The 16,342-nt window shown below is 55.7% G+C and overlaps 1 long non-coding RNA gene across 1 annotated transcript; it reads left to right on the forward strand.

Annotated features, from left to right (window-relative positions):
* The first annotated feature begins 993 nt into the window (after window positions 1–993).
* LOC125149249 (uncharacterized) lies at window positions 994–14,400 on the forward strand. The gene is made up of 3 exons (XR_007145864.1): window positions 994–1,058; window positions 1,611–1,786; window positions 14,264–14,400. It is a non-coding gene; the product is annotated as an uncharacterized LOC125149249 (long non-coding RNA).
* The last annotated feature ends 1,942 nt before the right edge of the window (window positions 14,401–16,342 follow it).

Below are 16,342 nucleotides of genomic sequence, written 5' to 3' on the forward strand. Positions count from 1 at the left end.
AGAGGCCGCCATAGTCTGTCCTCGTGCGGCTGCCTCATGACCTCAAGGTGGCTGCTGCTGTCCCAGGTCGTGGCTTCATGCTCCACTCAGACGAAAGGAGGGCAGGGGGCACGTGGCCTGAAGCCAACAGCCCATCTCTCTGTCAGAAAAGTGAAAGCTTTTCCGCAGACTGCACGGAGCAGACTCCCGCTTCGGTCCCCTGGACTAGCCCGGTGTTCCTCAGCCACCGCTTGCCAGAAGGGGCCGAGAAAACTGGGGGTGTATGAGAGACAGCTGAGCCGGGTACCCTGCCTGAGTTGTCCCTGACATCTGCTGGTGGAATCTTCCAGAGTACGCTCTCTGCTACCCTTGCAGGTTAGGGGAGGCTGTGCCACCCCCGTCAGACCAGAGAGACCTGTGCTCCCGCTCGTTGCTCTGACCGTGGCCACGGCCCATGCTCTCCGGGGCTTAGTTTTAGGGCCTGCGCAGTGGGGGTTAGAAACCACCTCACAATGCTTCCCTGAGCTCGTGTCTGCGGCCCACCCAACAGGGGAACAGCTGTCACTCGCAAGCTCCCTCTGTCCAGAACGCCTCCCCCAGCTCTTCCCCGGGGGGGCTCACTCATGTGTTTAAGACCCACCTCTCCTGGGGCCCCCGGGGGCTCAGTCGGTTGAGCATCCGACTTCAGTTCAGGTCACGATCTCACGGTTCGTGGGTTCGAGCCCCACGTCTGGCTCTGTGCTGACAGCTCAGAGCCCGGAGCCCGCTTCCGATTCCATGTCTCCCTCTTTCTCTCTGCCCCCCTCCCCTACTCGTTCTGTCTCTCACAAAAATAAAAACGTTAAAAATTAAAGACAAAACAAAACAAGACCCACCCCTCCTGAAGAGGGGCCGCCGACTATTTATGAGCTTTGTGACGCGGCTACCTTCTGAAAGCACTGGTTGGGGTACTGCACCAGTCCAGGCACAACGGATGGTCTGTTTTCCTAGCAGCTTGTGTCGTGACCAGCTAAGAGAGCATGGCAGGCGTGGGGGACGTGCCCCGAAGACCCGGGGACCCACACATCTGGACATTGGAGGTAAAGCTCAACCTCGCAAAAGGGAATGTTGGAGTTTTCCATGGGAGTTAAGTCTGATGATGTGGGGACAGGGCACAGGGGCCGCCCCTGAGCTCTGTCAGTGAAAGCAGATAGAAGCCGCTGGTTAGAAGCGGCCCTAATGGGACAGAGTCCGTGCAAGGGCCTCCCCGGGAGTCATCTGGGGGCTCGGCCCCGTCCAGCTTGGCCACCGTGCGCAGTAATCACACCACGCTGCCCTCCCCGTCCCACTGCAGTGTCACCTGCGGCCCACCCCTCCTCCTCCGCATCTGCCGTCTGGCACCAGCGCTCCTGGTCTACACGGCAGAGGGGCTCTCGGGCCCGCTGCCAGTGACAAAGCCCGACACCGGGGGCCAGAGCTGTGCTGAGCTGGGAGGTGTGGAGGACAGGCGGCCCCCCCGGAGGGTCGTGGCCTGCAGGATCCATTTGTGTCCCCGAGAGCAGCGCCCCGTGTTCTGGCTCTCCCCTTCGTGGGCAAGTCGTCTGTGTCGAAGCCAAGGTGTTGATGAACTGAAATTAGTGCTGTACATGCAGGAGCATTCTCGGAACTTGACGTTGGGCAAACGAGGAAGCAAGCCGCTCTGCCCCAGAACTTCGCCATTTTCTGCCTCTCCTCGTGCCTCAGCAGCGCTCACGGACGGAATGCTGAGGGCTCTCCCTGCGGTCACAACTCTGTGTTCGGCTTAATGATACGGGGAACTGCAGATGAGGTGAGGATAACTTGAAAAGAAAAGGCATTATTGGTAAGTGCGCTGGAAGCCTTGCAAATTTGAGTCGATAAATTGGAATTTTACAGGACTAATGAGTTTTTGAAAACCGTTAGCCAGGCTTGTCCAAACAGTTCTCTCCCTATTTAAGATTTTCTAAATTAGAAACTCAGAAATTTCATAGGGGTTTGGGTCCTGGAATGAACAAACAGCCAAAGTAGAAAGTGTGTTTCCATTTATTAAAGTTACATTGTATCCGCTTCCATCATGATCACAGTGTACTATTCTTACTGTAATAGATGGTCTGTCCAGAGCACTTGCTTTATTGAGCCAAATTCTAGATACTTTGTAACCATCACTGCACTCAGCTGTCAAAAATAAGTGATTTCTAGGGGCACCTGGGTGGCTCAGTCAGTTGAGAGCCCGACTTCGGCTCAGGTCACGATCTCACGGTTCGAGCCCCGCGTCGGACTCCGTGCTGATGGCTCAGAGCCTGGAGCCCCCTTGGGATTCTGTGTCGCCTTCTCTCTCTGCCCCTCCCCCGCTCGTGCTCGGTCTCTTTCTCAAAAATAAATAAATAAACATTTTAAAAAATGACGAGTCCTGGAGAATTCGGGCCTGCTGCCACACAGCGGCCAGCGCCTGGAGCGGGACAGCAGCTGTCCTGTAGACAAGACACCGAGGACGTCGGGTTTCCGCCCGGCCATCCACACTGCGGCCCTGAGGCCCGATGTGCGCCGGTTTTCATCCTCACGCGGGACCGTTGCTTTCCCTTTACCAGCATCTGCATACCTGTACTTAGCGTGCACCTGCTCTGTGACATTTGGGCTTGCACCCCGGCTGCAGGCGACGGGGCCAGTGTTCTCGGGGCGCAATCCGTCGGCCGCCTCACTCCCTGCTTCCTATGGCACAGCGAATTCTGTGGGAAAGCCTGCCACCGGCAGCTGTGACTCTGCAGGGGAGGGGGGGCTGCCCGGGTCTCTGCCCCCCTCCCACGTGCATCTCGCCCCTGTGTCTGGGCAGCAGCTCGGTTCAAACACAAATGCTCGCCTCACGTTCATCCTCCCCCGTTCCGTTTTGTTGTTTCCTTTGCACACGCATTTTGTACTTGCCGACAGTGCAGGCAGGTGCCAAGCCGAGGTGGGGTTAGCAGAGTGGGCGCCGTGGCTCTCCCGGCCTGAGGGCTTCCTGGGAGCGGGAGCCGAGTAGTAAGCAGGCACCTGGCAACTTTGTGCCAACCAGCAGGGGCCCCAGGCTTCACGACTTGGAAACTGCAAAGGCGCCCATCTGTACAAACGGCTCGTCTCTCTGTGTCTCTCAAATAAACAGAGAAAAACACCGTCTTCCAACAGGAAGCCAGCCTGACCCCATAAAAACCTCCATCTTATGGAAAATGCGACCGTTTGGTAAAAATGGGTAATCAGGGGTGCCTGGGTGGCGCAGTCGGTTAGGCGTCCGACTTCAGCCAGGTCATGCTCTCGCGGTCCGTGAGTTCGAGCCCCGCGTCGGGCTCTGGGCTGACGGCTCGGAGCCTGGAGCCTGTTTCCGATTCTGTGTCTCCCTCTCTCTCTGCCCCTCCCCCGTTCATGCTCTGTCTCTCTCTGTCCCAAAAATAAATAAACGTTGAAAAAAAAATTAAAAAAAAATGAGTAATCAAACATTTCCTATGCTGTCAAGTAGTTTTTAATATCAACTGTGACTCTGAGGAGACAGAAAGGCACAGGGCCTGGCTCTTATCTAAAAATCTGAATAAATGTCCAGATTGAGGCGTCCTCTCCGCGGCATATAAGCCAAACGTGGTCTTGAGGCCCATTTTCTTCTGACTTCCTGTCGTGGAACAGCGTAGGAAGCAGGACAGAACAGAAGCCGGGCAGGCACCTGAAAACAGCGGCTGAAACTGTTGTGACGCCAGCGTTACGCGTACGCCTCCCAATTGTCGTGCCTCACTCGGCTTCCCACAATGACACCGATGGCAGGGTCCCTCCAAATAGATGACTTTTTACGCTGAATCCATTCGGTCTGTAAGAAACAGAAACGAGATCCGACAGCTGCGTGAAGCCGGAAGCACTTCTGGTGGTGTCATCGTTTAGGACGTGCTGCTCCCTATGCTCGTGTTCCCATTACTGAGAAAAATTTCTGCCCAGAGAGGTGTTGTTTTGTGAGTTATGGTGACTGGATAAACCCTAAGAAAGAACAGCGTGACTCATCAGCCGCGTCCAAAACGCCCGCCCCCAGCACAGGGCAGGTGCCCTCGCTGTCCCTCCCGACACTATCTCTGCTACCCGCCACCGCTTTCGAGCTTCCTTCAGCCGGGGTGATTTCTGGGGGTGACCAGCCACCTGGCCCAGGGCCCCCGGGGGCCCCACCAGCTTAAATAATGACGTGTCCAGTTATCTGTCCGTTCTGACAAACATGAGGTTCTGTGATGAAACACGCATATTTATTTATTTATTTTATTGAAAACAATTGTTTAAAGTTTATTCATTTATTTTGAGAGAGAGAGACAGCCTGTGGGAGCAGGGGAGGGGCAGAGTGAGAGGGAGACAGAGAATCCCAAGGAGCCTCCTCACTGTCCATGCAGAGCCTGATGCGGGACTCGAACTCAAGAACTGTGAGACCATGACCTGAGCGGAAATCAAGAATCAGACGCTTAACTGACTGAGCCACCCAGGCGCCCCGAAACATGCATATTTAAGCCAGGCTCAGGGAGAGGCTCTCTGGACACCAGCATGATGATTGCACCGGCAACCGTGGGCCGGCCAGTGCTCCCTGGGGTCTCCCCAACACCCAGTCACGCCGACGTCCTCCCGAGACATCAGCACAGAGGTCTGGCGCTCAGAGGCCCGTGCACAGTAGGATTTGAAGTCGGGCCCAGAACCGAGACTTGCACACCATTCTTTTCTCATACAGGAACAGAGGAGGACCCTCCTTTATAAGGAAACTGAAATGGAAGAGGTCTCTGAGCCAGCCACATAACAAGGCCGAGGCCGGGCGCTGCTGGGTTCCTGTGTGAGAAGGTACGAGGCACGCCTGTGACTGCATAAGCTGCCCATCTCTGGGGGATGGTCCTCTGAGTACAAGCAGCAAAGCCGTGTGAACCCCGGCGTGTCCGTGCCGGCAGGATCGTGGTCTGATCTGACTTGGCTAATCTCATCCACATCACTGGATCCTTGTTTGAAAACATAGACGTGATCTTGAGCTGTCGGTACTCAGGTCCTGGGACGAAGGAAGGACACGACCTGCAGCCGCCTGAGGACTAAGGTCTCACGGGTCCTGGGGCCGAACGAGAACAGCGGAGAAAACCAGGGGCCTGAGTAAAGTACGGGCCTTCGGGTGTCATAACGCATTGGCGGTCTCATTAATTGTAGCAAACGTAATACACCGACGTAAAACGTCACAGAAACTAGACGTAGGGCATATGGAGAATGGTCTGTACTATCTTTGCGGTTTTTCTATAAATCTAAATCCGTTTTAAAATAAACCTTTATTGGGGCGCCTGGGTGGCGCAGTCGGTTAAGCGTCCGGCTTCAGCCAGGTCACGATCTCGCGGTCCGGGAGTTCACGATCTCGCGAGATCTCGAGTGATCTCGCGTGAGTTCGAGCCCCCCCCCCCCCCCCCCCCGTCGGCTCTGGGCTGACGGCTCGGAGCCTCGAGCCTGTTTCCGATTCTGTGTCTCCCTCTCTCTCTGCCCCTCCCCCGTTCGTGCTCTGTCTCTCTCTGTCCCAAAAATAAATAAACGTTGAAAAAAAAATTTTTTTTTAAATAAATAAAAATAAACCTTTATTTAGAGTCAACTAAAAACTGAACTGAGCCGAGTCATGTGCTCTGTCATGGGTGGTGAGGGAAGCTAGTGAATCTCTCCCAGAAATACAGAGGCGACGCGCAGATACAAGCATCTGGATACGTTCTGGGGGTTGCCTGACCCCAGGTCACAAGCCGTCTCCCGCACGGACAGAAGAGAGGGGCACTGGATGGGCCCCCGGAAGCAGACGGCGAGGGAGAGACGGAGCGGGATGTGTTCTGCGATCTTTTCTGTGACCTGTTTGGTTGTCACAGATTCTGTCACCTCAGGCGGCACCCAGGCTGGACCCGCACGGGTCCTGGGAGCCCGCGGTTCAGCGACAAACCCAGGTGGTTCCTCCAGGCCTCTGGCTAAGGCTCGCTGGCCGCCTCCACACCCCCTGCGAGTTAGCGTCTACGACTGGTGTGCAGTTAGAGCAGGCCTCCAACCGACCTCCCTACCGGGTGACAGGTGTCTCAAAGTTCCAAAGTGACCTCCAATCGAGCCTCCTGGGAATGTTTCGGGGAATTCTGGTACCGACAGCACGCGATTTCTGCGTAATGCACATCATCCGCCCACCGGTTTTCACGGCGCCTTCGGTACATGCTTGTGTCCCGAAAGTGTTCTTCACAGACCGAGCGATCCTCGTTTTCGGAAGACGTGGTCTGGCAACGTCCCGCGAGCGTCCCTAACCCAGCCACAGCCTGAAACCGTGGCCAACGCCTGCCGTCACGTGACTGTGCGGGAACAGCTCCGGCGCCAGCGCCGCACGAGGCTTCCGGCGCGAGCGCCGCACGAGGCTCCCGACGCGCGTCACTTCCGGGAAGCACGTGAGCGGAGAGGGGCTCGCGAAATCGCGCCCGCTTCCCGGCGGACGGCGCGCGGTGACGCGCCGAGCGAGCGCCGCGCAGAGACCTGCGCCCGGTGCCCGCAGACGGCTGGCCCCCCGCCCCCTTCCGACAGCTTCCCCCTCGCTGATGGTGGCCACCGCGCGGCAAGGACGTCGCCAGAGCAGCAAGTACCGCCACCTGGCGACATTCACGTGCACGCGGACGATCAAGAGGGAAACCGCTGTCTGTCCGTTTCTCTGACGGAAAAGCGGCAGGTCGACGCGGGCGCTGCCGTTTTGTTTTGCTCCGAGCGAAAGGGCTGCCGGGAGGCGTCAGAGGGAGACGGGAGCACGCCGGCGCCGCGCTCACGTCGGCGTGGTGCAATTCGGCGACTCTCTGCGGAGCGAAACGCCGCCTTCTGCTACCGGCCGCTTGGAAGGGTTGAAACCGAAACGTCCGTGACGGCATCGGATGGCCGTTTCCGCCTTTGCGTCCAGTCCCCGCAGCAAAGTAAGATCTGTGTCAACTCGTGGGGGAAGTAACTTCAGAGCACGCGTCGGTGATGTTTGGGGACTTGTCAGCCCTGCGGTGTGTCCCCAGGGGGTTGTCAGTACACGGTCAGAGTCACCGAGTACACAATGGCTGGTCCCTGCACGCGGCACAGATTCTGTTGTCCAGTCGCCAACTTGAGGCACACAGAGATGACAGCGTGTCATGTCCGTAGCTGTGGACACAGGCTCGGCCTGTCCTCCTCCACCTCCTGCCTGGGTGTCCCCCATGCAGCACAGGTGACAGCTGATTTCACATGCACCGGCCGCCGACAGCCCGGGGAAAAGGCCCTTAAGCCACAGCTCCGTGGAGACTTTCTCAGGTGGCTTGAGGGCTCCCTGGGTCAGCCCTTGAACCGGAGCTCAGAGTGGGAGCGGTGCCAAGGGCTGGCACCCCCCAGATCGACCTACGACCCAACTGACAGTGCAGCGTTTGCTACACGGCGGCTTGACAAGGCCCCTCTGCCTTCGTTACCTGGCTACACGGCTTGAGTGCAGCCCTCCTACAAAGAAAGCCTGGAGCTGCCTTATTGACGGAACGCTTAGTAAGAGTCAGCCTCATCCCGCAAAGACCCCGGGGTTAGGGCTGGGGCCCGTGTGCAGAGCTGCCATTCAAAAATGGTCCCAGGCAATTCTGAGGAAGTGGACCATCTTTGAGGAGCAGTGACCGTGGGTGGCCCACTTCTCCGGAACCTGGGAGCCAGAACCACCTGAAGAGGATTCTGGAGATCGAGGGCACCGGGTCCAATTCACCAGATAAGGAAGCCCTTGGCCCAGGCTCTATGGAGACTTGAGGCCGAGACAGATGGTTAGGCCGGGAGCTAGAAACACTCAGAGGCTCTAGAAAAACCACCCGCCCTGATGTCCCCAAAGGTGCATTGTGGGACGTGGTTGTGGAGTATGAACTTGGCTCCAATCTAGAATGGCCTAAATGTCATCTAATAGCTTACTAACAAGAAGCTTTATCAAGTTTAAAATGATAAAAGAGGGCCATTAGCTTAGAAACAGTCCCTGTATGACCAAAGACAAAGAAACCAAGTGTGATGTTAGAAGCCAGCTGGGGGAGCGCGTTGAGGACCTCCTTTCGTGTGGCTGCTGTCTCCATGGGAGACTCCCATCCAGGAGGCCAGTGATTCTACTGACTTCTCACCCAACAGCCGCTGGGGTTATTGATACAAATCAAATTGTGCAGCCCAGTTTGGGTACGGCCTCGGAAGAGCTCTGCTATGAACCAGCTGCCTGTCCCTCCCCTGGTACTCGGCTGTGGGTGTCCAGAGTTGTCACAATGAAACATAAAATACTTAAGGCCTCAAGAGCTGCTTTTAATTAAATTGCCAGGTTTCCCATTGGGGTTATTTGCGAATTATGCTGCTTTCTTTCTTATGTGAAATGAGCATTGTTCCGTGGGAAACGCTGTGCAATCCAGTCCTCTGTAGGAGTTGGCCTGGGAGGGTGTGGACGTATGAAGCACTTTACTGTCCTGCTGCTGGGTTTCTGTGCCCCTGAGAGCACCAAGAGGCTGCCCGGCAAAGGGAGGGGGGTCTTTTGTCACTGGGGTGACTTTGCTTTGTAGAGGCTGTGACATTGTTCCCGGAGACGCGACGGTGCGATCGACAGCCTGTCGTTGTCGAGAAACGTGAAGTGTTTTGGAAATCAGAAGTAGCCGTGCAATGTGTTTTCTGGTGCACCTGACCCGAACCAAAGTGCCTGCACGCGCGCGTGTGTGTGTACACAGGCACCTGCGTGTTCTCCGGTTGTGAGTATTCATGCTTCGCTGCACGAGTCTGAACCACTGCAGACGTGTGGCACCTGCTACGTGTACTGTGCTAATTTCTACGCTCCAAAAACGCCTGGGTTTCGGAGTGAAAGGTCTCAGTACACAGAGGTGTGTTCCGTGTTTATGGATGTCCTGTGGATACCCAGATGACTGGGCATTATTTATTAAAAACAGCATCCTCCCCCCGTCGCTAGGCCCAGCTGCCTTTGTGCTAAGCCAAGCATCCAGGGAAAAAACTCGAAACCTGAGCTCTGCAGTGCCCCATGTCGGAAAAACCCACATCACTCCAGGCGAAGTGTAGACACAAGTGGAAACGGTTAACAATAAACCCGCCAGGAAATTCCATAGGACAAAATACCTTTATGGGTCAAAGCTGAACATAAACATTACTAACTGAGGGGCTCCTGGGGGGCTCAGTCGGTTAAGCGGCCGGCTCTTGGTTTGACCTCAGGTCTTGGCCTCGCAGTTTCGTGAATTCAAGCCCTGCGTCGGGCTCTGCACACTGACAGCATGGAGCCTGCTTGGGATTCTCTCTCTCCCTCTCTCTCTGCCCCTCCCTGGCTTGCTCTCTCTCTCTCTCAAAATAAATAAACAAAAAATTACTAACTGAAAAGGAAAATTGATCAAAATTAAGGACTTCTGCCAATTAGAAAGTGCAGGTGAGAGACAGGAACACACAGGGAGCGGGGCCTGTGTCTCTGGAGAGAGGAGCTGACATGTTCCTTCCTTTCCCATCTTGCCAAGAATGACTAAACCCCGCTGGCCGTTACCTGCACAGCACACACACGAGAGGACCCCGCGGCGGGAGGAGGCAGACCGGCAGGGCCCCTAGTGTGAGGACAACATGGCAGATGCTCCCCAGGCTCCCTCGGACTCGGGGCTGAGGAGCCAGCAGCCCAGAAGGACCGGCGGGCAGAGGTGAAGACGTCCCAGAAGAGCCGCTCTTTCCAGCCCAGGGGCCAGGAAGGGGGCTGCCTGGCCAGACAGACAACTTTTAGACAATAACCACCCTGCTCGGTGGACACCCGCCTGCCTCGTGTCAGTGGTGACCCTGGGGGCAGCCGGTGACCCCTTGGCCCGGCAGCAACAAGGACCCCAGGCTCCCCACCAGGGACAGGTGTGTCTACCGTGCTGCCGGAGCACAGCCAGGGGGAGACAGCCAAACACGAGGTTTGAGTAAGGTCGAGGCTCTCACAACGTGCTGTGAAACCACCCAGGCTTCAGCTGAAAATCACTCGTGAGGCGCCTGGGTGGCTCAGTCGGTTAAGCATGACCCTCGGTTTCGGCTCAGGTCACGATCTCACAGTTCACAGGATCGCGCTCCTCGTCGGGCTCTGTCTGGGCTGATGGCCTGGAGCCTGCTTTGGACTCTCTCTCCCCCCTCCACCCCCGCTCCCCTGCTCGTGCACTGTCTCTCAAAATAAATAAATAAATAAACCTAACAAAAAGAAAGAAAGAAAACCCCTTGTCCTCCCAAGAACAGCAAGACCTCAAGCCGAAGGAGGAGGACAGCCGGGGAGGTGCACTCTGCGGGGGCAAAGGTCGGGGACTCTCGGGCACGTGGGACAGCATCGCGATGAAAAGGCTTCGACAGGCCGCCAAGTGCCGGTCACGCGGCTGCAGGAGAAGGCCTGGCACAGCCACCGCGGCCGGGGAAGCGCCACAGGGCAGCGTCAGGACGGAAACACAACAACAAGCAGGGCAAAAGGGGCACGAGGGGTAAAACGCGCAGTCAGAGGCTCAGCGGCAGGAGGGCAGGGGAGGGACCCGGGAAGTGGACGCTGCACCAGGAGGGACCTGAACAGCAGGGGGAAATGGACGCGGGGACAGTGAGGCTCCCGTGGAATTGCCGACACTCGCGTCCAGAGCGCGCGGGAAGGGAGAGCGAGGGCAGGCTGAACACAGTGCTGCAAGACACAGTGGCCGAAAACGTCCCAAATCTGGAAGAGATACAGACCTACAAATGCAAGAAGCTGAGTGAACGAACGTCCAGCAGCGTGAGCCCAAGCCCACACCGGGACCCGTCACAGGCTTGTGTGAACATTCAGGATCGGGGGGGGAAGACTTGAAGGCAGCTGGAGAAAAATGACACTTATCGAGAGGGGGAAAACAATTAGAACGACAGCGGATTTCTCATCAAGAACCAGAAGCCACCGGAGAGAGGAAGCTGCGGACACAGTTTCAGGTGCCGGGAGGAACCACCTGGCTGCGTCCACACCCAGCAAGACACAGAAAGGGGAGAGGACAAGCTGGAGAGCCGGGACAGCAGCGGAGCTGTGACGCAGGCCTAGTCCGCCAGGGCACAGACACCACGTTCTAGGAGCACCAGGGAGATGATGAAGGAAGGCCGCGCGAACAGGCCGCGTACACGGGATGGGCATGCGTCCTCACCCTGCGTGTACTGAGTCCTGACAGCAGAGGTGAGATACAAGCGTGGTCCGGGGGGGCTGTAACGAGTCGAGAGGGGACATTGCAGACCACAGTAGGAGGCAGATGTTGCGGAAAGTCAGCTGACCCGGAAAGTGGACTGTGTGGGCGTCCCTGGGATGTAACACCCAGAGCGGCCACGAGAAGGCTAGCCAAGGAGATGCTGTCAGATCACTTGCAGTCCTGGTGTCCGAGCCATCACAGGGCCCAGCAGGACCCACGGCCGAGATCCCGGAGCCCGAAGACACGGGCAACGCCCGCACCGCGGACCCACCTTCCACTCCGCCTCCTCGGTCTGCTGCCCACGGTGTCCAGGAGCTTGAGTGTGGCTGGTCACCGGTGCCCTCCTTGCCACGGACACCTCTACAAACTTCTGAAGACCTGAGCGTCCTTACGTGACTCCAACACACGTCCCATGTGTGACTAGATGCCCAGATTGCCGGTCGGAGAAGGATGCACGCTCACACACGTGTGGATTTTATGTTTCTGAGCAGTTGTCTACCGACCTGATATCAGAGCGACACCCCAGTCTTCTATTTTCATCAAATCATCGTGATCCAGATTGCCAACTCCTGGTTTTGTTATTACTTGTTTAGTAATCTTTATATATTTAACTGTGTGCAGGTGACCAAGTAAGGACAGGATGAATGGACAGACGAGAAATCCAATTCTTCCCACACAGTCCAAAATTCCCAGCTTGGCCACAGGTTTGACACAGGTCAGCATTGCCATCTCAGGTAACGGCAGTTTCCTCTGAACGTGCACCTGAGCTCTGGCCCTGGGCCAAAGGACACGGTGGTGACAGCCTCTGCTTCCCAGGCCGCCTGTGTGCCCTCTTCTCTCGTGCCTCAGACAACGGGGGTCTTCACGTTAAGTATGCTTCCTCACAAGGGCTTCTGCATCGTATTTTTAATAGTTAAACTAAAAAAATTCCTGGGGCACCTGGTTGGCTCAGTCGGTTGGGCGTCCAACTCTTGATTTCAGCTCGGGTCATGATCTCATGATTCATGAGTTCGAGCCCTGAGTTGGGCTTGGTGATGACAAGCCTGGAGAGCCTGGAGCCTGCTTGGAATTTTCTCTCTGCCCCTCCCCTGTGCTCACATGCTCTCTCTTTCAAAATAAATAAATAAGCTTAAAAATCCCCGCATGAAATTTCATTTTAGATTTTCCTTCCAATTTCCTATGTACTTTATGTTCGTTGTGGAAAATGTGGTAGAGGGGCGCCTGGGTGGCGCAGTCGGTTAAGCGTCCGACTTCAGCCAGGTCACGATCTCGCCGTCCGTGAGTTCGAGCCCCGCGTCAGGCTCTGGGCTGATGGCTCAGAGCCTGGAGCCCGCTTCGGATTCTGTGTCTCCCTCTCTCTCTGCCCCTCCCCCATTCATGCTCTGTCTCTCTCTGTCCCAAAAATAAATAAACGTTGAAAAAAAAATTTTTTTTAAAAGAAAATGTGGTAGATATAAACAAAGAAGGGAATATCACCCCAAATCCCATGACTGTGTCTTTGATGTTGCCACTAACTTTCACGTGCGTCCTTCCTGTCTTTGTTGAATATGACAGCATACCCATACGAACAGACATGCATGAGAGAATTAGGACGGTGTCAAGCTGGACCCGTGGTCTTGTCTTGTTTTGTGACTCTCTTGTTGAAAACATGGCGTTGCTGCCCGCCATCTTGACCCTGTTTACGTGCAATCTTTTGTGATCGCTGGGACGGCCATTGCTCTCACTGAGTTCCACGGTGAGATGACTTAGCGTGTGTTGGGGTTCCTGGGGGGCTCAGTCGGTTAGGCGTCCGACTCTCGGTCACGGCTCAGGTCTTGATCTCAGGGTTGTGAGTTTGGACCCCGTGTTGGGCAACATGCTGGGCGTGGAACCTGCTTAAAAAATATGTGTGTGTGGCCCCCACAGGGCAGGCCAGCAAGTAAGATAAAATCAGAGCGCCTCAGTGTGACAGGTGTCTTTGAATATCCTTGCGACGCCTCTACTTTTTGAGGACAAGATGCTGAAGGTGGATATTTTTAAGTTGATACAAGAAAACGGCATTTATGTCCTTGGGTGGTTTTCTTCAACTTCTTTAAATGTGTTTAATAATAGTTGTTTTGCACACAGTGTCTGTGCTCGTGCTCACAAACACGTCTTGCAGTGCACGCGTCTTGCACTTCAGTTCTACAGGAAATCACTGGAAACAGTGTGGCCCCTTGCAAAAAGCCGCTAATCCAACTGTACCACCCTGTAGTTTCATTGTTTCTCTTGTTCTCTTCACACCATGTTTTCTTTGGGGAAGGAAAGAGCTGTCAACATGTCATAATATGTTTGTGTGTCTCACTGAAAGATAATCTGGGTGTCGGTCCGTGTCCCACAATTATCCAGCTTTCGACGGAGAACAGGTGAGGACCTGCTGAGGCCACCGGGGGCACACCTCACCTGGACGGGGGTTCAGGGCTGCGGCCGCAGGCCCCAGCCTCCACCGCGTCCACACGCCTCCGTCTAATGGAGCAGTCATTTACACGTTTCAGTGGACAGAATCAAAGGGTGATCTGAATTTCTTCCAGGCAATTTCTCCTTTTGTTTTTCTTAATTCATGAGTATTAATATTGTTTAATGAGGATTTTGTATTTTGAGGGTTTTTTTGCTTTGTTTTTGGAGGGGCTCTGCTTCCCTCCTTTCGGGAGCGCCAAACATCTGCAAACTCAAAGCAACGGAACACACACGATGAGGGACGAGGAGAAGAAGGCTTGGCATGCGCCCCGATGAGAGTGGATGTGGCTGCGGCTCCGAGGACCTCGGGTCGTCAACAGAGGCAGGCGGTGATAACGTCACTTCCGTGCCCTGTCTTGTAGGCTCTGTCTCGTGGAAGACAGAGCGGACGTGAGGCGTGGCGCTCAGCCGGCGGGTGTCTGGGCGGTGGCCTTGAGGAGGCGCCAGCGGCCAGGTGGAGCGGACACGGGGGCCACTGTCACTGCCGCGTGTTCACAGGTGTGTCCGCACCGCACTGGGGGTGTCCCATGCGTTCTCCCACTTAGGCCTCACATGAAGCTTTCAAGCGAGTACTGTTTTCATTCGCATTCTTGGATACGGAAACACACTCAGAGTTTAAAATGTGCTTGTGATCACAGGTCAGCGGGAGAGAAGAGGTCACGACCCGGTGACGTGCTGCCTTAACTCCTAGATGCTTCACGCTATTCGCGCCTACATTTAATGAAGGCAGCGCCATGCCTTAAAATACATCTAAAAATAAATGTGTCCCACTCTCCGACGGGTGTGAAGTTTCTGCAGTTGAAAATTTTTGCCTCAGATTTTCAGGGGGCAGAGCCAGAGTTATCCTCGAAAAATAACACATGTGGGCCCATGGCAGGCTCAATCGGTAGACCGTGTGGCTCTTCATACCAGAGTCCCGAGTTCAAGCCTCGTGGTGGGTGTGGAGCCTACTCAATTAAAAAAATAATAATAATGAGTAAATAATAACAACAAATGTGATGACGATAATAACCGTTAACATCTGTAGAGTGTGTTTTCACAAATCAAACTGGCAATTGTGCTAAAGGTTAACGTTCCTGGAGAGTCTCTCTGGAGAGGAGGGCACAGAGCGGAGGCGCAAGGGCCCTGTCGCCGGCACGGGCAGTGTGGGCTGCTCTAGGTGATGGTGGTTTGGAGGGGACAGAAAGATCCACCGGGCTGAGCCCAAGACGCCGTGAGGCCTGTTACTGAGGGCGGCTGTGCGGTGAGACGAGGTCCTAGAGGACACGGTGGGGCCTGCAGACGGCCGGGGCTCCCGTGGTCGTAGGCTGAGTGTCCACGGGCTGGCCTTTCAGGGTGTGTGGGCACAGCGCTTGCAATTCCAGGACCCGTTCTAAGTTTTACAAATGTATCAAGTGTATCTGAAAACTCCCAGTTCCATCAACTTGCTAATTTTAGACTCTCTGAAAATACCGAAGGAAAAAAGGTTTCAGCATTAGGCTTGTCCTATTTGACTATTAAAACAGAATCGGGAATACTCGGACTCTAATATAGGAGCACGGGCTGAAAACCAGCGCGAGGAGTCGATAGGAAATGCCAGCACTCATGTCAACAGTGACCGTGTGGGACCGGACGCCCTAACGACCAGTGGGCCCAGCTGGGTCTCTGCTCTGTGCAGAGAAGTCTCACCCTGGGGGATTAGGAGGAAGCGACAGTTTCACGATTCAATACAGCAAACATCTCTTAGACGCTTGGTGTGGGTGAGACTATGGGAGTCGCCAGAGAGAAGAAGGGTAAAGAAAATGTGTGCGGCACAGAGTAGGACAAGTGTGCAAATGGCAAAATACAGACCTGACCTTCTACGAGGGGTCTTGCAGGTGCTGCGGGAGTTCAGAGGACGGCGTCTTTTGAGAAGGTCCCCGTGGCACGCAGGCAGTGTCCCCCCACCCCCCGCCACGGAACACCACAGGCTGGTTGGTGTGGACCCCTCATGGTTCTCAGGGCTGAAGCCCAAGACCCAGGCTCTGGCCGATTCCGTGTCTGCAGAGACCCCACTTCCTTCCTTCACGGCATCTTCCTGACGTGTCCTTGCACGGCTCAACAGGACGAGGGGGCTCCCTGGGGCCTCTTACAAGGGCACTAATCCTGTTCGTGAGGGTCCTACCCCAATGACCCGATCGCCTCCCAAAGGCCCCACCTCCTAAAACCATCACCTTGGCGGTTAAGTTTCAACACGTGAATTGGGGGCACCCAGCCTTCAGTCCACAGCACGAGACCGTCAGGCAGAAGGGGACGGAGAAGGCTCTGGACGTGCTGAGTGCGGGGAGTGCCAGAAACAAGACTCGAGGAGGAGGGAGCACCGTGGGTCCTGGGCACGGGAGGGGAAGGCAGGCAGGGCACTCAGCCAGCAGAAGACGGCAATTGCTGGGGACTCGCCCCGCAGCCCCGTGCCTCCGCCCCAGCCCTGGTGCCCACACGTCCACATTCTGGTCCCGAACAGGGCCTGCCTGCCGGCGGGATATGATTGAGTTTGTGAGTGGATGGCTGGAGCTTGATGTTTACAGCGTCAACTAGTTCAAGTAAAACTCGGTCTGGGCTGCCTGCCGGTGGCCCGTCCGGGCTGGGGAGGGGCGGACTCTGGAGCGAGGCCGGCTGCTCGGGGTCTGAGAAGACAGCGCAGGTTGGGGGAAGCACGGGCTGCTCGGAGGAGGCGGCCCAGGTGGAGGGAGAGGGCAGGA

The sequence above is a fragment of the Prionailurus viverrinus genome, chromosome D3, assembly GCF_022837055.1.
Source record: "Prionailurus viverrinus isolate Anna chromosome D3, UM_Priviv_1.0, whole genome shotgun sequence".
Classification (NCBI taxonomy): domain Eukaryota; kingdom Metazoa; phylum Chordata; class Mammalia; order Carnivora; family Felidae; genus Prionailurus; species Prionailurus viverrinus.